The sequence below is a fragment of the Nycticebus coucang genome, unplaced genomic scaffold (genome assembly GCF_027406575.1).
Source record: "Nycticebus coucang isolate mNycCou1 unplaced genomic scaffold, mNycCou1.pri scaffold_54, whole genome shotgun sequence".
Taxonomy (NCBI): Eukaryota; Metazoa; Chordata; class Mammalia; order Primates; family Lorisidae; genus Nycticebus; species Nycticebus coucang.
Window position 1 is genome coordinate 243,095 of NW_026515584.1, and position 21,846 is coordinate 264,940.

Here is a 21,846-nt window from a genome sequence, read left to right on the forward strand (position 1 = left end):
ATGAAAATCTGAAGGAAATTTACCAATACTTGGAAGCACGTCACCTTCCAAGACTTAGCCAGAATCAAGTGGAAATGTTGAACAGGCCCATATCAACTTTGGAAATAGCATCAACCATACAAAACCTCCCTAAAAAGAAAAGCCCGGGACCAGATGGTTTCATGTCAGAATTCTACCAAACCTTTAAAGAGGAATTAGTACCTATATTACTCAAGCTGTTCTAAAAGGTAGAAAAAGAAGGAAGACTACCCAACATGTTCTATGAAGCAAACATCACCCTGATCCCCAAACCAGGAAAAGACCCAACAAGAAAAGAAAATTATAGACCAATGTCACTAATGAATATAGATGCAAAAATATTCAACAAGATCCTAACAAACAGAATCCAGCAACACATCAAACAAATTATACATCATGACCAAGTCAGTTTTATCCCAGAGTCTCAAGGCTGGTTCAATATATGTAAATCTATAAATGTAACCCAGCACATAAATTAAAAAACAAAGACCATATGATTCTCTCAATCGATGCAGAAAAAGTTTTTGATAATATCCAACATCCCTTCATGATCAGAACACTTAAGAAAATCGGTATAGAAGGGACATTTCTTAAACTGATAGAGGCCATCTACAGCAAACCCACAGCCAATATCATATTGAATGGAGTTAAATTGGAATCATTTCCACTCAGATCAGGAACCAGACAAGGCTGCCCATTGTCTCCATTGCTATTTAACATTGTAATGGAAGTTTTAGCCACCGCAATTAGGGAAGAAAAGGCAATCGAGGGTATCCACAGTATATCTGGAAAACACTAGGGACTCTACTACTAAACTCTTAGAAGTGATCAAGGAATACAGCAGCGTCTCAGGTTACAAAATCAACATTCATAAATCGGTAGCCTTTATATATACCAACGATATTCAAGTTGAAAAAACCGTTAAGGTCTCTATCCTGTTCACAGTAGTGCCAAAGAAGATGAAATATTTGGGAATTTATCTAACAAAGGACATGAAAGATCTCTATAAAGAGAACTATGAAACTCTAAGAAAAGAAATAGCTGAAACTATTAACAAATGGAAAAACATACCATGCTCATGGCTGGGAAGAATCAACATTGTTAAAATGTCCATACTACCCAAAGCAATATATAATTTCAATGCAATCCCTATTAAAGCTCCACTGTCATACTTTAAAGATCTTGAAAAAACAATACTTCGTTTATATGGAATCAGAAAAAACCTCGAATAGCCTAGACATTACTCAGAAATAAAAATAAAGCAGGAGGAATTACTCTACCAGACCTCAGACTATACTACAAATCGATAGTGATCAAACAGCATGGTATTGGCACAAAAACAGAGAAGTAGATGTCTGGAACAGAATAGAGAACCAAGAGATGAATCCAGCTTCTTAACATTATTTAATCTTTGACAAGCCAATTAAAAACATTCAGTGGGGAAAAGATTCCCTATTTAACAAATGGTGCTGGGTTAACTGGCTGGTAACCTGCAGAAGGCTGAAACTGGACCCACACCTTTCACCATTAACAAAGATAGACTCTCAGTGGATTAAAGATTTAAACTTAAGACATGAAACTATAGAAATACTAGAGGAGAATGCAGGCAAAACCCTTGAGGAAATCGGTCTGGTCGAGTATTTTATGAGGAGGACCCCCCGGTCAATTGAAGCAGCATCAAAAATACACTACTGGAACTTGATCCAACTAAAAAGCTGCACAGCCAAGAACACATTAAAGCAAGAAAACAGCCCTCAGAATGGGAGAAGATATTTGCATGTTATGTCTCCTACAAAGTTTAATAACCAGAATCCACAGAGAATTCAAATGCATTAGCAAAACTAGAACAAGGGATCCCATCGCAGGCTGGGCAAGGGATTTGAAGAGCAACTTCTCTGAAGAAGATAGGTGTGCGGCCTTCAGACATATGAAAAAATGCTCATCATCTTTAATAATCACAGAAATACAAATCAAAACTGCTTTGAGTTATCATCTAACTCCAGTGAGACTAGCCTATATCACAAAATCCCAAGACCAGAGATGTTGGCGTGGATGTGGAGAAAAGGGAACACTTTTGCATGGCTGTTGGGAATGCAAATTAATACATTCCTTTTGGAAAGAGATATGGAGAACACTAGAGATCTAAAAATAGATCTGCCATTCAATCCTGTAATCCCTCTACTGGGCATATACCTAGAAGACCAAAAATCTCATCATAACAAAGATATTTGTACCAGAATGTTTATTGTAGCCCAATTCATAATTTCTAAGTCATGGAAAAAGCCCAAGTGCCTATCGATCCACGAATGGATTAATAAATTGTGGTATATGTACACCATGGAACATTATGCAGCCTTAAAGAAAGATGAAGACTTTATCTCTTTCATATTTACATGGATGTAGCTGGAACATACTCTTCTTAGTAAAGTATCTCAAGAATGGAAGAAAAAGTACCCAATGTACTCAGCCCTACCATGAAACTAATTTAGCGTTTTCACATAAAAGCTATAAGCCAGTTACAACCTAACAATAGGGAGAAGGGGGAATGGGAGGGGAGGGAGGGGGGAAGTGTTGGAGGGTAGGGGATTGGCGGGATTACATCAGTGGTGCATCTTACAAGGGTATATGTGAAACTTGGTACATGTGGAATGTAAGTGTCTTGGCACAGTGACTGAGAGAATGCCAGGAAGGCTATGTTAACCAGTGTGATGAAAGTGTGTCAAATGGTCTGTGAAGCTAGTGAATGATGCCCCATGATCATATCAATGTACACAGCTATGATTTAATAAATAATAAAAAATAGAATGGATAAGCAAGTATCCAATATACTCAATACTAATATGAAACCAATATATAAACAACTACAAGCCCACATCTAACAAAAATGCTAGTCTCATGAGATGGAGGAGAGAGGAGGCAGAGAGGAGAGAAGATGAAGGGAGGGTGATTGGTGGGATCCGATCTAATGTGCACAATGTCAAACTGTTCAGCATGTATCCTGGGTGAAGGGCTCAACTAAAAATTGAAAATTATTTTAGAAATGAAAACAATGTAATCTAAAAGTTTATGCCCTCATCTCAATCTAAAGTTTGAAAAATATAAATTTGTTTTAAAGTATTATTTCCCTAAATAAAGAAGCTTTGATAATGTTCAGTTTATGTTCATAATGACATACTCCAAAGGTTCCCATTTGGCCAATACTAATTTATCACCAACATATTTCTAGAATAAGGAATACCAATTTATTTAATGTTGTAAGTATTATAGTCAGTATATTGTATGTTCTTATAATGTTCACTTATTTTTGGTGGGGAGTGAAGATTAGAGTTATGTATTTTGAAGAAAATTGCTTGTTGGCATAGGCATATAAATTTATATTTTCTCAATTAACCATTGAATATTAGGTGAGTCTTTCTTTTTTTTTTAGCTCCCTGTTTAGTTCACAGAATCAGTCATGAAAAACAGATGTAATACAGGCTTCATCTGGAGACCAAATATGAAGTCTTCAATTGCAGTGTTCTGCTTTTAAACAGATACTGCTTTTATTATAACTGCTTTTGCATAAAAAATTCTGATTGGGAAATTTTCATGAACCTTAATACTTTAATTTAAGGTAGTGATTAGGAAATCTTCAAGGACCTTAGTATTTTAATTTATTTAAAACTCAATGTTGTTATTAATTTTCACAGAGCATCTCACAGAATCTTAAAAAGAAGGATCTTGGGTATTCATCTGAGGCTTCTAATCAAAAAGGAAAAAATACAGCGAATGAACAAGTCGAAGGTAACAATTGTATATTTCTGAAAAAGCTATTTGACACAAAATTTGCTTAAAATGCATTGATATATTGTAAGAGCCAAGGAAAGTCACCAATTGCATGCATACAAGGAGAAGAAAGAGAAGTGAAATGGTGATAAGTTGTGCGTGTTCTTTTAATTTTTTTATTAAATCATAACTGTATGCATTTATGGAGCATAATATGGTGATTTGATATACAATTGGAATGCTTAAATCAAACTGATTAACATAACCACCACTTCATTTATTTTTTATGGTAAGACATAATTTACTCTTCAGTTATTTTGAAGTATACATTTGCATTATGCACTTTAGGTGAGATCCAAGCAAATAACCTCCCTCTTCCCACTTATCACCTTCCCTCTTCCCCTCCCATCTCCCATTCCCCTTGTTAGACTGTATTTGTGTTTTGTCATTCATATGAGAGTAGAAGTGTTTATATATTGGTTTCATAATAGTATTGAGTACATTGAACACTTTTTTTGTTTGTTTGTTTCCATTCTTGAGATATTTTACTGAGAAGAATATGTTCCAACTGCATCCAGGTAAAAATAAAAGATGTAAAGTCTCCATTTTAATTCATTTATTCACTTATTTGTTTATTTATTGTTTGTTTGTGATTCATTGCGGGTACAAAGAATAAGGTTACACTGATTGCATTTGTTAGATGAAGTCCCTCTTATAGTTGTGCCCCACGCACAAGAGGTGTAACATACCCTGCCACCCCACCCCTTTCCCTCCACCCCTCTTCCCACTTGCTCATTCTCTTAGCCCCCGCCCCTGTATTAGGGGCTGCCTTCATATTGGAATAGAGTACATTGGATTCTTGCTTCTCTATTCTTTTGATGCTTTACTAAGAAAACTTTGTTCCACCAAGTCTCCATTTTTTTATGGCTGAATATTTTCCATGGTATAATTATAAAGCTCTTTTGCATCCTTTGTAAGATAAATTCTCAGATATTTCATCATCTTTGGCACTACTGTAAAAGGAACAGAATCTATGATTATATTTTCAGTTTGACTATCATTGGAATATATAAAAGCTACTGATTTCTAGGTATGGATTTTGTGTCCTGAGACACTGCTATATTCCTTGATCAGTTCTAAAAGCTTTGTAGTTGGGTCCCTGGGTTTTCCAGATATAAGATCATGTCATATGTGAAAAGCAAGAGTTTGACCTCTTCTGTCCCCATTTGAATACCCTTGATCTCCTTCACTTACCTGATTGAAATGGATGTTGAATAGCAGTGGAGACACTATCTTTGTCTAGTTCCAGATCTGAGTGGAAATGTTTTCAATTATACTTCATTCAATTTGATATTGACTGTGGGTTTTCTGTAGATGGCCTCTATCAGTTTAAGAAATGTCCCATCTAACCCTGTTTTCCTAAGTGTTCCAAACATGAAATGATCTCGATTATCAGAAGCCTTTTCTGCATCAATAGATAGAATCATGTGGTGATATTTTTTTTTATTTTTTTATGCGCTATATTATATTTCTAGATTTATGTATGTTGAACCAAACTCATAACCCTGGGATAAAACCAACTTGATCATGGTATAAAACTTTTTTGATGTGTCACTGAATTCTGTTTGCTAGGATCTTATTGAATATTTTTGCATCGATATCCATTAATGATATTCATGTATATTTTTCTTCCTTTGTTGGGGCCTTACATGTTTTGAGGATCAAGGTCATATTTGCTTTGTAAAATGTGTTGGGGAGGATTTCTTCCTTTTCTATGTTTTGGAATAGGTTATGTAATATAGGTACTAGTTCCTCTTTGAAGGTTTGATAGAATTCTGATGTGCAACCGTTTGAATATTTATTTTGGGGAGATTTTGTATAGTTGATAGTTTAGTGCTTGATAAAGGTCTATTCAAAATTTCTAATTCTTTCTGGTTCCATCTAGGAAGGTGATATGCTTACAGGTATTGGTCAATTTCCTTTATATTATCATGTATCTGAGAATAGAGTTATTTTGTGGTAGTCATTAAGAATTTTTTGAATTTGTGTGGTATCTGTGTTCCCCCCCTTTACTGTTTCTGATTGATGTTCTTAGAGATTTTATTTTTCTTCTTTTGCTTAGTCTAGCCAAAGGTTAATTAATTTTATTAATCTTTTCAAAAACCCAACTTTCTGTTATGATGACCTACTGGGTGATTCTTTTGTTTTCAATTCTATTTAATTCTGCTCTAAGTTTGGTTATTTCTTTTCATCTGCTGGGTTTGCAGTTGGATTTATCTTTCATTTCCTGTTGCTTAAGATAGCCTATTAGGTTGCTGACTTGCTCTCCTCGTTTTATTTTTTTTTATTATTTATTTATTTTATTTTTTTGTAGAGACAGAGTCTCACTTTATGGCCCTCGGTAGAGTGCCGTGGCCTCACACAGCTCACAGCAACCTCCAACTCCTGGGCTTAAGCGATTCTCTTGCCTCAGCCTCTTCTTGATGAAGACTTCTAATGCTATGAACTTCCCTCTTAGGACTGCCTTTGCAGTATCCCACAGGTTTTGATAGTTTGTGTCTTCATTATCATTTTGTTCAGCAAATCTGATGATTTCTTTCTTAATCTCATCTTTGACCTAGCTATCATTTATACTAAGGTTATTTCACTTCCATGACTTTGAGTATGAATATTTCTTTTGCTAGAAGGTATAATTGGTATTATTTTAAATGCATTGAGGTTAGACTTGTGTTTGAAGATATGATCAGTTTTGAAGATATGATCTGTGGGCTGGTGAAAAAAATGTGTATTCAGTTTTATTAGGATGAAAGGTTCTGTAGTTGTCGGTTATGTCCATTCTTTTCAAGGTTCAAGTTTAAGACCATTATTTCTTAGTTTCTTTTTGGATGATCTATCCTGAATAGCTAAAGGGGTATTTAAAATGTCCAGTTATTTATAGTACAGGAAGGTATCATATTGTTCAGATCCATTAGGGTTTGTTTTGTAAATAGAGGAACATTCAGAAAGGGCACATAAATGTTAATTATTGAAAGCTATTCATGTTGATTGTTGCCCTTGACAAATATTTAGTATCTGTCCTTGTATTTTGTTATTTGTTTTTGTTTTAATTCAATTATATCTGCAAATAAGATTGCTATCCCTGCTTTTTTCTGATGTCCATTTGCCTGATCTCCATTCATTCGCTCTGAGTCTTTCTTTGTCCTTTGAGGTAAGATGAGACGCCATTGGCAACAATTACTGGCCTTAGTTTTTTAAAACCAGTCAGCCATTCTGTGCCTTTAGGGGAGAATTTAGGCTATTCACATTAATTGAGATAATTGATAGGTATGGTAGTATTTTGGTTGTTTTGTTTTTCAAATGTCTATTGCATATTTTTAACCCTTTGACCATTGTGAAATCTAGGCTTTGTTGTTCAAATTCTGGGTGTATTTCTTTGGGTTGTAGAAAACTGTGCTGGTCATTACAGAAAATGGTTCTGTGTATTTCCTGGATAGCTCATCTTGTTATGGCAAATTTCCTCAACATGTGGGTATCAGTGAAGTATTTGATTTCTCCATCACAAATGAAACTCATTTTATCTGGATATGGGATTCTGAGCTAAAAGTTATTTTGTTTTAGGAGATTGAAGGTCCATGATGATCCTCTTCTGCCTTAAAAAATTTTGGCTAAAAGATGTGCGGTCAACCTAATATTTTTCCCTTTGTCGGTTAGATTTTTGTTACACCTGGCTGTTTGTAGGACTTTTTCCTTGATATTAACTTTGGCAAAGTTAAATACAATGTATCTAAGAAATGGTTTATTTGGATTGCATTGCGCTGGGGTTCTGAAACTTTCTACTATCTGAAATTTTGTATCTCTTGCAATGCTTTGGAAATTCTCCTGCATAATATCTTGGAGTCAAGCATTTGTGCCTTAAGGATCATCATTTTCTTCTTCAGGAATCTCTATACTTTGGATGTTTGATCTTTTGGAATGGCCCCACAACTCTTTCAGAGAATGTTCTGTTCTGATTCTCCTGTTTTCTGCCTGTTTGAATAATTGGTATCATTCAAAAGCCTTGTCTTTAATTTCTGATACACTTTATTACCTGCTAAACTCAATTAGTGAGGAACCCTACTGTATTTCAAAGTTCTTAGAACACTTTTTTCATTTCATTAAGCTCTGCTATATCTTTCTCATTATGTTCATATCCTTGGTGACTTTGTCTTTGAATTCTTTAGTTTCTTGAGACAATTTTTGAACAGTTTTTTGGATGTCTCTTTTCATCTTTTCCTCCACTCTATTCGTCTTATTTTTCAACTATATTCTGAATTCTGTTTCTGACATTTGAGCCACTTCTCTATGAATAGTATCTTTTGTTGTATCTCCTTTTTCATCCATTGGTGTATGTGATCTTCACTGATTTTTCATGTTGCCAAAGTTCTTCCACTGGTTCTTCCTCAGGAGTATTTTCTCCAATATTGCCTTTAAAACTTGTGGGGGGAGTTTGGTTTGGTGGCTTCAGGTACTGGTGCTAAGCAGTCCATTACCAATGACCTGGAGCTTGTGATTGTGGCTTTTCCCCTACAGCCTTTGACCATTGTGAAAGGTCAATCCTGTTGAATCTCAGCTGTAGAACTATATCAACATCTGGGTTGCCCCACCTCCCCCACACTAGTAACAGCTAGAGGAGGAGAATCTATAACTCTCCACTACAAAACAACTACAACTCAACTTTGGAGGGTCCCCAGGTAGACATTCCAGGTTGAAAGTTCTAATCAGATTGTCCCAGGGAGTACAATCACTGTTCACGAGAAAGAGTTCAGAGTTTCAAGCATCCAGTTTTAGGAATTCACAGGCATTCTGTCCAGCAAACCCATGGGGCTAGACTCTGGTCCCCTCTCGTGGGTAAGGGAGTCAGGAAAGTTGCCCATTAATGTCAGAACTTGGATGTCAGTTCCTCTGCCAGCTGCACACCATCTCCACATCCCTGTCTCTCCAGACACCATTCTCTCTCTGCAGCCCCCGTTTCCTCACTAGTTGCTGCCCGTGATGCCATCTAGAGGTCTACACAATGCCTGGGCCTGTGAATTCACCAAACACTCTGGGCTCTGCAGGGGGTATACTTTCAGGCATCCAGGCTCCTGGCAAAGGGTTAACTGTGCATTCAGATTTTCAGGGAAAATATTTGATTGATTTTATGACCAGTCGGATGGCACCTAAGCTCACAGGTGGGAACTCCCGGGAAGAAGAAGACAGGGAGGAAGTACACTAAGTGAAAAGGATCAGGTGGCATGATTCAGGCTGGTCAAATGATACAATTTCTGGAGAGGGTGCATGGGTGGCAAGGGCCTACGTATTATGGGGTGAAGCGGTAGAATGGTTCTGGGCTAGTGAATTTGAACAGTCCCTGCCCTGAGTCTCCAAGGCAGCTACTGCTGCTGCCACAGATGGGAGCCCAGAGAGCTGCTGGGTTTGTGCCTGATTAACTTTCTAGCAGGAGAATGATCATGGAGGTGGTCCCTGCCAAAGTGAAAGGTTTGCTTCCAGAGGAGATAATGGACACTGGTATGACTTCAGTTGGTGACCATAGTATTGAAGCTGGGGAAGACCCAATTCCCATAGAGACAGAAGTGGAAGAAATTGTCAACATAAATTTTACTGGTGGCTCTACAGCCATGCCTATTTCCACAGAACCAATCACAGTGGACAGTAAGCACACTAACCAAGTTACAGGGAATGCCACAATTACTAAGGCAAATTGTAACACCACAGTGAAACCAGCTTTTCCAAGTGGCGTTCAGAAATTTCGTGCTCAGACTCCTATGACTGTATCAGTCCATCATATTATGTTAAACAAAGTACCACAGACAGCTGATGTTAAACTGGTAGTCAGAAACTTAAACCAGATGAACAGAAGTTAATTTTAACCACTTTGGTTAAGTCTCATTCTAGCACTACCCCAAAGACAACTACCACAGACTCATAAAGTTACAACTGAGGCCCAATCAGGAGATAGTAAGTTACCACTGCAGCAAATTAAAATAGTTAATCATGGGAAGAAGGCCAGAGTTGAAACCTGTCATTGGAGTCTCAGCACTGACCCTAGGAAGCCAACAGATGAATAGTGTAACACAGCCCTTGTTATAGACCAAACAGTAAAAAACACTACAGATTGCTAAGAAGCCTCAAATACCAACCTCTGGTTTGGTAATCAAGAAGCTGATCTTTGCAAAACCAAGTAGTAGGAAAGCAGTTACAGAACAGACAACTCAAGTATCACCTCCAGTCATTGCAGGTAGGGTTCTTTCACAGTCTATTCCCAGAACTCCATCAAAGACCACAACAATATCTGAAAGTGGTTTTATTGGATCGCCTTTAAATTATACAACACAGACACTAAAGAAAATAGCCATATCTCCTTTGAAGTCACCAAATAAGGCAGTGGAATCAACTGTGCAGACCATCACTGTTAGGGGAGTAAGCACATCAAAGTTTAAAGCAATTGCACGTCTGGAAACTGCTCTCAGTGTCCGGAAGATTCAGTTACCTGGAAGCAAGTTTTATTTTGTCTGACTTGTTACTGCCACACAACCAGTAGCTCACCCCAGCCAGATAGAATCCCAGTAAAAACACTCAAAGACAGTAAGGAAAGACATTGGTTGTGAATACAACCCCAGTTCAGATGTCCGTTCCAATTATCATGGCTTAGGTTGTCAAACAAGTTGCTCCCAACCAATCAATCTAACTTCACAAATCATAACTACGAGCCAGCCACAGGACCGGCTCATCATGCCTGCCGCAACACTGCCACAGATTCAGCCCAACCTCACCAACGGGCCACCAGGCCTTGTCCTGGCAGTGTCTTGGCCACAGCTCTGGGAACAGGGATTGTGGGCTATGCTGTGCTTCCAGCTCAGTACTTTACTCAGCTACAGTAGTCTTCATACGTGTCTAGAGCAAGCTATTCTAACTTTGTTGGAATATTTGGTATCCAGATCCAGTCGAGACTTCCATTCAATGGTATAATCCCATCTGTGTATTCCATTGGGCCTAGAAAGCCCTGTAAGTGTGTAATATCACTGTGTTTGACATTATATTGTGATTGCTTTGCAAATAGTGAATTTTACAACATCCACAATTATACTAGTTATTATAACAATTTGTAACATGAAAATGAAAGACAAAAAGCAATAAAAACATGCCTTGACAGAAATCCAGAAGGCTTCAAGGGAAAGGAAAGGAGGGAGAATCAGATTGATATCATAGCAAAGGATGTAATTGCAAATGATCAGGCTGTCTTAAAAACTATTGTGAATGCTATGAGGCAAAAATAATGTGTTCCTCAATATACAAATGTAATGGGTGTAAAATTTTGAGAAAGCCCAGAAAGAAAGACATTGATGTACTTGGCAGAGGCAGCTGAAGTAAGAGTACAGCAACAAACAGCGGCAAAGACTAAGTTGTCTTCTCCAATTTCAGACTTGTTTACTAGGCCAAACAACTTTGAATAGTGGATGAGGAAAATTGTTGTTTACAGTCGTGACTAAGGAAGTAGCTGAAGCCATGTGTGACTACCTTCTTGCCCAGACAGAGCAGGCAGACAAGAGGGAAAATAAAAAGCAGCAGCTGAAAGGGTAATAGGAACACATTTATAAGAGGGATTTTGCTTGACAAATGCAATTAGTGTAACCTGGATGTTTGTACGCTCAATGAATCCCCAACAATAAAAAAAGTAAAGGATTTGGATGAGGTTTGATGAGCATCATTAACTTAGCAGGAAAAGCAAAATGTGACCCCTGTGCCATGAATTGCTAACTCTTGCACAAAAGACTGATAAATGGAACAGTAAAGAAAATTTAAGGTGCAGGGACACTTGATTTTTTGGAAAATTGTTTAACAATTACTGTGCTTTAATTCACTTCTTGTTTTAAGAGATTTGAATTATAACATTGAAAGAGAAGATATTTAAAATGAGGAAATTAGTGCATTTTAAATCTTACTTAAATCGGCTTATGGCCTAAATTTAAGTTTTCTTTCTTGTATTATATAGATTTTTCATTGGCTTAGGTTTTTTTTTTTTAGAGACAGAGTCTCACTTTATGGCCCTCGGTAGAGTGCCGTGGCCTAACACAGCTCACAGCAACCTCCAACTCCTGGGCTTAAGCGATTCACTTGCTTCAGCCTCCCGAGTAGCTGGGACTACAGGCGCCCGCCACAACGCCCGGCTATTTTTTGGTTGCAGTTTGGCTGGGGCCCGGTTTGAACCCGCCACCCTCGGTATATGGGGCCGGCACCTTACCGACTGAGCCACAGGCGCCGGCCATTGGCTTAGGTTTTTAAACAGTTAGATGGTCTATCCTTCTGATTCTATTGACAAAGGATATTTATAATTACTATAATTTACAATGTGTGGTGTCACATGATTTTTTTCAGTAGAGAAATTCAAAGTACCAGTGGTTGTTAACCAGTCATCCTTTGAGTATAGATTTAGAGCGTATTCAGACAGAATGTCTAACATAAAAAATTCTTAAGAAACATTCAGATAGCCTTTTGTGTTTAGAAAATCACCATATTTTTAAAAAAATCAAGTTTTAAGGTGGATTCTGGAATAATATCTTGTTGTTAATTTGGGAATGTCAGAGGGAACCCTCAGGCACACTCTTAAAATTAAGAGGGGAGAGGGATAGGGTGAGTGGAGGGAGGGTAGTATAAACGTCTAAACACATAACTAAGAAAATGTGGTGAAGGCTATATTAACCAGTTTGATGAAAGTATTTCAGATTGTGTACAGAACCAGCACACTGTACCCCATAGTTGCATTAATGTACACAGCTACGATTCAATAAAAAAAGAAAAAAATAAACATATAAAATATTAAGGGGGGTAGCACCTGTGCCTCATTGAGTAAGGTGCTGGCCCCATATACCAAGGGTGGCAGGTTCAATCCTGGCTCTGGCCAAACAGCAACAAAAAAATAGCCAGGCATTGTAATGGACATGGATAGTCCCAGCTACTCTGGAGGCTGAGGCAATAGAATCACCTAAGCCCAAGAGCCGAAAATTGCTGTGAGCTGTGACACCACTGCACTCTACAGAGGGTGAAAAGTAAGACTCTTTCTCTAAAAAAAAAAAGTAAAAAAGACAGTAAATGATAAATGATACTTAGAGAATTAACAATGTGTTTCTATGATAAGGAATGGCCAATAAAAACTCCCATTTTCTCTCAAAGAGTTGGCATGTATTTGAAATAATAAATTGTCAAAGTGATTACTGAGTGCTATACAAATAAGAGGTGTGTATAAGTAGAAGTAAACTTATCATGTAGTGATTATATAGAACCTCACATAATTATCAAGTATAAAATTTAGCCTAGATGAAGAAATAAAGAATAAGGAAGCTGTAAGAAATGAATTTGGAGAAGGATTTTTCATCTATACAAATATTTCTCTTTGTAAACTTTTGAACTAAGAAGTTTCAAATCAATACATGACTCTTACTTGATTTACTGAAATGGGCTTCACAACAAAGCCTTCAAAATTATAATGGGAAAAATTCTTTTTATAACAGTAGTCAGGCATGTTTCCATTGCTCTATTGGTTTGTTTTTATAATGGAAGTTTAATGTAGCATGATTTTACTCAGTTATTTGGGTAAGCGGAAGGTATGAGTATAATTACTCAAATAATCTAAATCATTTTCAGTAATTCTAAAACTCTGAATTTAGGAGTGTGTTGTAATGGGACTCTTGGTTTATAACAATAAAAAGACCATGTTGGAATTCAGTAATTTTGTTAGGTACCTTAATCCTCAGTAATTATTCATGTATGATTATTGCAGTTCCTAAAGGGACTCTATAGTGTTTCTGTATGTAGTTAGAATATACGTTCATATGAACGGTCCTGATATAGGCAATAGAAACTAAGTGATCCAAAAGAGGATTCCATTATTCAATAAACAGAATCCTTCCTTTTGAAATTTGGATTTACAAAATTATAGGGCATTAACTTTAAGTATAGATAGTGCACACATTCTTAGCACCTCAATCTAGTATGTTTAATTAAAATTTTTATAAATGTAAATTAGTGTAAGATGATAAAATAATGTCTAGTCAACTTATTTTCAACAAATCAGAATATGTTTTTGGTCTAGGCCTAAATTTTGTTCATTTTGCAAATATTCTGTATTCTAATTGCACATTTGTGATGTGTATTTCTATACAGTGTGAAGAAAATGTGAAATTTTGTTTTCAATTGTAGATTATATGTGGTGGCATTGTTTAAGAGTGTTTGCTTATAAAAATTTTGAGGTGGAATCAAATGCTACCACCAGTTTTTCTGATTTTCAAGAAGCTTTGTAAAATACTAAGCCATTTCCTTCCTCTGTAGTACTTACTGAACATTTTGTATTTAGGAATTTGCATCAAATTGCTGAACAAAAGAACTAGCCATATTAATTCAACAATTTTAAAAACTACTTGAAGAGGGTTGGGCATACAATTTTTAGCTCTAATTCTATCACAAAGTAGAAAGATTAAATTTATATTTGTTAGAGCTATTCAAAGAATACAATTTTCTACACTGTAGAAACAGGACAGCCAATTAGTAATACAAAAAAATTAACATTTATACTGTCTTAAAAGAAATCAATTTCTTTTTCTTTTTTTAATGTTGAGGATTCATTGAGAGTACATGAAACCAGGTTACACTGATTGCATTTGTTAGGCAAAATCCCTCTTGCAATCCTATCTTGTCCCTAAAAGGTGTGGCACACACCAAGGCTCCACCTCCCCCTCCTCCCTGCTCTCTGCTATTCTTTTCCCCACACCTCCCTCCTTTCTCTCTCTGCTCTCCACTTTCCCTACCCCTACCATGTCCTTAATTGTCATTAATTGTCCTTAAATTAAAATTGAGTACATAGGAAAAATAGTAATTTCTTAGTGCAAAGTGGACAGGGCATTACAAAGGTGGCAAGAATATAAAGTGAGCTCCCAGTTTCAAAATGTGTCAGAGACAGAGAGCACATACCCTCGCTGCTCCCATGTTCCTCACTGTTAGAGAGGCATGAAAGACTGAAGTCTCTGATCATGCAGAGGTGTGTTTCATCTAACACAGAGGAAAGGAAGCATAGGGTCAGGCACAAATGTCTATAATTCAGTGTCATATAAACTATTTTACTTTATTGAACAGTAGTATCATATACTTCACAATAAGGAAGCTAGAATGGAGAGAAGAGGGTTAGTTATGAAGATATATTGGAAAGTATAGCCTGATAAAAAGTCCATCAGAAACTTGATGATTTGTGATGCCTTTTCATCTTGGAGTATGTTACACGGAGGGACTGGTGGTGAGATTCTAAAGGGGAAGCTCAGGTAAGGAAATGTGGACGCAAATCACTGCAGACCAGAGCTTCTCAAACTTTCTGATATCTCCTGGATACCTGGTTAAAAATGCACTTTGTGATTCAGTAGGTCTAGGTATCTTCATTTCTAACACACACAAGTGACGCTGAGGTTGCTGGTCCTTGGATCCCCATGAGTAGCAAGGGTATACACTTGCCTATAGAGAAATCTGGAAAAAAAGCCTGGAAGAACAGTTTCACCATAGCAGGATCAAGAAAAGGCATTATTTTGCTCTTATTTCTGAGCATGAGTTTAGCTGGAGGAGAAGGAGCAAAGAAACAAAGAAATCAAGTTATAAATGTGAGATCGTTTTGCTAAATGAAGAGGGAAGAAATGGCAGAAATAATCCATGAAAACAATGGAAGACCACAGGGTTACAGAATACTTTTTGAAGGGAAGAGACATTCTGGGTAGGGAAAGAGAGTGGAAAGAAGAAAGTTAACTAGGTAATTTTATAGTTAATGATGAAGAAACTTGAGAGTACTGACCAAGATGGATTTAGGAAACCGGCAGTCACACAAGATAGATTGTTGCTGCCCCAGAGATCACTAGAAGCAGGAGAGTGCTGGAATTGGGGTAAACCAGAGAGATCCATTTCTCCTCTCCACGAATGCCAGGCATCAGAGATGCATGTTGCCTTGATATTACATTATCAAATAAGACTAATTTGTATACAACAGTGGCTGCTTTTTTAAGACAGATTTTTTTCCTATAAAATGGCTATTTTCCAAAGATCTTAAAAGATTAATAGGATATACCAAAGGAAACTAATTTTATAAAAATGTAATTATCTTCCATGACTTGGTAATTATGAATTGAGCTGCAGTGAAGAATCTGGTGCAAATATCTTTATTGCCAAATGACTTTTGGTCATTTGGATATACACCTAGAAGAGGAATTGCAGGATCAAAAGTCAGGTGTACATTTAGATCTCTAAGGGTTCTCCAAACTTCCTTCCAAAAGGAACGTACTAGGTTGCATTGCCACCAGCAGTGCAAAAGTGTTCCCTTTTCTCCACAACCACACCAACATCTAGAGTTTGGGAATTTAGTGATGTGGGATACTCTTACTGGAGTTAGGTGGTATCTCAGAGTAGTTTTCGTTTGCATTTCTCAGATGATTAAAGATGGTGAGCATTTTTTTCATGTGTCTGTAGACCATGCGCCTGTCTTCTTCAGAGAAGTTTCTGTTCATGTCTCTTGCCCACAATTAAATGAAATCACTTTTTTTTTCTTAGTCATAATTTTGAGTTCTCTGTGGATTCAGGTTATTAGACCTTTGTCAGAAATATAACTAGAAAAAATCCTCTCCCATTTTGACGCTATTTGCTTTATTTACTGTTTTCTTGGCAGTGCAGAAACTTTTTAATTTGATCAGATCTCAGTAATGTATTTATGATGTTGCTTCAATTGTCCGGGGTGTCCTCCTCATCAATTTTTTCAAGCATTTCCCTGCACTCTCTCTACGAATTTTTTATAGTTTCATGTCTTAAGTTTAAGTCCTTTAACCAGTGAGAGTCAATTTTTGTTAGAGGAGAAAGGTGTTGGTCCAGTTTGAGTCTTTTACAGTTTGCCAGCCAGTATACCATGGAACACTATGCAGCATTAAAAAAAAAAAAAGAAAAGAAAGGGAGACTTTACCTCTATTATGTTTACATGGATGGAGCTGGAAAACAATCTTCTTAGTAAAGTATCTCAGGAATGGAAAATAAAATCTAATGTACTCAGTGCTACTGTGAAACTAATCTATAATCACTCACACTTGCATATGAAAAATGAAACATGGGGCGGTGCCTGTGGCTCAAGGAGTAAGGCACTGGCCCCATATGCCAGAGGTGGTGGGTTCAAACCCAGCCCTGGCCAAAAACTGCAAAAAAAAAAAAAAAGAAAGAGAGAAAAATGAAACTCAACTTTAGCCTAGGATGAAGGAGGGAAGGGGAGGGAGAAGGGAAAGGAGGGAGATGGGTTGATAGAGGGAGGGTTAGTAGGGGGATCACACCTATGGAGCATATTGCAAGTACAAGTTGGATCTATCAGGTGTAGAACAAAAATGTCTTAATGCTGCAATTGGGGAAATGAGGTGAAAGCTATGTTGATTAGTAGGGTGTAAGCACTCCAAATTGTACAAATAATCAACACATCGAATCCCATAATGGCATAAATGTACTTATGATCTATGTACAAATGACTTAATTAAATATTTATGTGTGTATATATGTATGTATTCATGTTTTTTCCAAAACTTTTTCTTATTTTTAGCAAATATTGCTTTTATTTTGAAATGTAAAAGGTTATTAATTTCATATAATTCTGTGACATTTCAATTTTTTTCTTTTTGGATAAATGTTTTGATATTTGAAATTTATTGTTCATAATTTCTTTGGTGTATTTTATATGTCCTTAGGTGAGTGGGTAATGAAACTCTTAGATGGCAAAGTAGATGGTAGAAGAAATGTAGGTATATCTGCAGCTTACATGGATATGGACCAAAGGGAATGTTTATATTAACTATTAATTATTCTACAAGTGTACATCCATGCTGCTCTATTAAAAATACTTTCTCTAAGAGAAATATAGATTAAACTGTACTGTCATTAGAAGTGTGTCCTTTATAAATAACAAAACAAAGATCAGATGAATACTTATATGTATAAAGGATGCTTTTGTGTCTCGTTAAAGCTATGCTGTAGGCTTCTGCCATCAGCTTTGTCATTTATCCTCTCAGTGGTGTGATTTGCTCCTCTGATTAAAGACACCATTCACATTGCCATATGTGCACTACTGTATTTGAATGGTTTTCCTCTGAAATACTTTAGAAATCTCAAGTGGACGGTGTATTAAATGTATGTTCCCTTTCTTTTCTTTGTTTATTTCTGTCATATTGCTGTCCACAATAAAAAAAGAAAAAGGAAAACAACTTCAGAGCTAAAATAATCATGTACAATGTCAAACTTGAGGATTAAGCTCAATATTAACTCTCCATAACTGCACGTTTGGCACTATCGTATTTACATTTATATTGTCATTTACATTGATTGTCTGTGTTTTTTGTTTTTTTAGGGTTTTCCGAGAAACATTGCCAGTTGAAGGTAACCACATTTATTTTTTTATCTGGAATTATTCACTGTGTGTCATACGAAATATACATTACTTATGAAACCCTTTATTTTAAAGTCCACTCAGCATGCCATTAAGATGGAAGTTTCCCATGGCAAGAACGCAGTAAAACAGAAGAATGTGCAACTATCCAGATCAGGTAATTTTTGGGGGGGAAAGTGGATACATGTTCTTGCTATGTGTAGTGACTATAGTTCACTGTAACTTCAAAATCCTGGGGTGAAGGGATCTTTCTTCCTTCTTTAATTTTCAACTTAAAATTCCTGTTTTTGTTAGGGAGTGGACAGAGATGAACTATGAAACTACACAATTTTCTAGTAATTCAAAGAATTTATGAAATTCTGACTTTACATAGTGGAATGCATTATACTAACAAGTTCTTTTAACTTTAGTTATTTTATCCAGTTTTTAGACTGATGATATTAAGGCAATAAATGTCTGATTAGCAGAACCTATGTGTATGTGTGTCATCATTAATTATTAAAAACAAGGAAAATAATAAATTATCCTTCCATGGCTATTTGAAAGACATAGTCTTTTAAAATGGCAGTACTAAATGTTTTGGCTTTAGGGTCCTCTCAAACTATTACAGATAATTGAGTGGAAGTATCCAACACCTAGAATTAGCTGTATGTTATTACTATGAACTCATACTCTGAAAATGTTTTACTTCATAGGTGACATAGGTGTACAATCATAATTTGTTTCCATGTCCTAAAATTTCATATAACTGATATATACACTTTGTACAAAATAAGATGATGAAGTTTGTGAACTCATCCTAGAAAAAGCACTGCATACCTCATTGCTGAATATCACCATAGTCACCTTTGAAGTACTTCCCTTAGAAAGTTGTGCACCAATACTAGTGCCTCATCCAGGTTCCAAAGCAATTTTGGAACTTTTTTTCTGGAATAGCCATCAGCACTGACATTGTATTATATTTGATGTCCTAAATGTTATAAAAATATCATCCTTTAAAATGTTCCTTCATCTTCGGGTAAAGAAAAAGGTCATTGGGAGCCAGATTATATGAGTAGGGAGGATGTTCTAATACAGTTATTAGTTTACTGAGTAAAAACTCCGCACAGACGGTACTGTGTGACTTGGTGCATTGTCACACAGCAAGAACCATTGCCCCCCTGATGCAAGAGCCATGATTTGGCAAAAAGTTCAGGTCATTTTCATCTAACTTTTCCATGTAGCCTTTTCAGCACTTTCAAATAGTAAACTTTGTTAACTGTGCAGTTGTCGAAAATTCCTAATGAACAATCCCTCTGATATCAAGAAGGTTAGCAATATCATTTTCACATTTTGTTAGAACTAAAGGAATGTTTTGATTGTGGAGAAGACTGACTTTCATTGTGCACTTTGATGCTTTTCTTCAGTTCACGTTGGTATGCCCATGTTTCATCACCAGTGATAACATGGCTCAAAACTTCATCTTGCTTCTCTGTGAGGTCTTGTCAAAATTTGACTCTCCTTTCCATTTTTTTCCACTGGTGATCTACTTGGGAATCATTTTGTCCAAGTTTTTTCTTGTCAAGATTTTCCATTATGATTTTCCTGGTATTTTTATTAGATCATAACTGTGTACATTACTGCATTTGTGTGGTACAGTGTGCTGATTTTATATATAATTTGGAATGTTTACATCAAACTGGTTAACATAGCATTCACCTCCCCTCCTTCCCTCCCCTGTTTGAATTCGGTATTTAAAAAAAAAATTTCCCAAGGGCGGCACCTGTCGCTCAGTGAGTAGGGCGCCAGCCCCATATGCCGAGGGTGGCGGGTTCGGACCCAGCCCCGGCCAAACTGCAACAGAAAAATAGCTGGGCGTTGTGGCGCGCACCTGTAGTCCCAGCTCCTCGGGAGATTGAGGCAAGAGAATCGCGTAAGCCCAAGAGTTAGAGGTTGCTGTGAACTGTGTGACACCACGGCACTCTGCCCGAGGGTGGTACAGTGAGACTCCGTCTCTAAAAAAAAAAAAAAAAAAAAAAAAAAAAAAATTTCCCGGTTGATTCCATTAATCCATATAACCCAACTATTGATATGACAGACGTATGTGTGTATATTGACCTTTCAAACACACTTTATACTACATTTATCTAATGCTACACTCTTCTTATGTAAATAAATGTTTGCTAACTAAAAGAAAGAAAAAAAAACATAGCATTCACCTCACTTATTTATTTTCTTTTTCTTTCAGTTTTTTACTGGGACCGGGTTTGAATCCACCCCCTCTGGTCTATAGGGCTGGCTCCCTAATTCTTTGAGCCTATAGGCACCACCCACTTATTTAATTGTTGTGTTTAGACATTTATACTCTACTATTAATAAAATATTAAATTTAATATTAATAGCGGAATATACATGTCTACAAATTTTAATACCAGTATTAATATTTAATAGTATTGATATTTAATTCTTAATATTTAATAGTATTAATGCTTAACTAATAGTAGATTATAAATGTCTCTACAATACTTAAGAGTAGTGTTAATATTTAATAGTAGAGTATAAATGTCTAAACACAACAAGTAAGTAAGTGAAGTGAATTCTGTGTTAACAAGTTTGATTTAAACATTCCAAATTGTATATAAAATCAGCACATTATACCCCATAAATGGAGTAATGTATGCAGTTATGATCTAATAAAATAAATTAAAAAAAAGACTTTCCTACTTATTTCTCTATTGATGTTTACTTGATATGCTATGCTTCTCACAGTCAGCTAATAGTTTTGATGCAAAATTCAATGAATTTTTGTAAGGTTTTCATGACTTTCATTCTTATCACTGGGCACCCTTAACTCTCTTCTTCAATGCTGCTTTTTATCCCTTCAGAAAACTATTTAATCTATTTGCAAACTGCTGATTTTTTTGTGGCATTATCTGCAAACTAACATGTCCCTGACTTCCCTTTCATGCTTGCTAAGTTTAACAAGATTAACATTTATTCATCGCTCTAATTCAGGTTCTGAAATTCTCATAACAGCACACAATCATGCAGCAATGATAATGAACTCCATTCTGAAAGACAGTCAACATAAACACAACTATGAGACACTGATACAACAAAGTTATGAAACTTTAATGAGGGGCTTGTACAGTACTAACAACATAAGCACACGGTTGTGAGCTTGTGAACTTAATTGTCAAGGCTTCATATGTCATTCTGTGACTTTCTCTTATTTGCTCAGTATTGTATTTGTGAGATCAATCCATATTGACACATGTATATTTGGCTTAATTTATTTTGATTTTTATAACATTCCATCACATAAATGCTGCAACATCAAACTCTTCGAAAGCTGATATATATATATATATATATGTGTGTGTGTGTGAGTGTGTGTCGTATATCCATATATATATATATATATATATATATGAATGATAGTCATAATGGCTTTTGTATTATATAGGTGTATCTACAGATATTTATTGTATTGTTTATTAATACTGAAAAAATCAAAATACAAAACCAAGTTTTATATGTTTATTTATTTTATAAAAACATCCATCCTCTATGGGACACTGATATTTGATATCCAAAATATTTCCATA

At 36.2% G+C, this 21,846-nt stretch overlaps 2 pseudogenes; both read left to right on the forward strand.

Moving 5' to 3' along the window:
- Positions 1-21,846, forward strand: part of LOC128579437 (protein MCM10 homolog) — a 75,058-nt pseudogene that overhangs the window by 33,948 nt on the left and 19,264 nt on the right.
- On the forward strand, positions 9,273-11,580 carry LOC128579454 (protein lin-54 homolog; annotated as a pseudogene).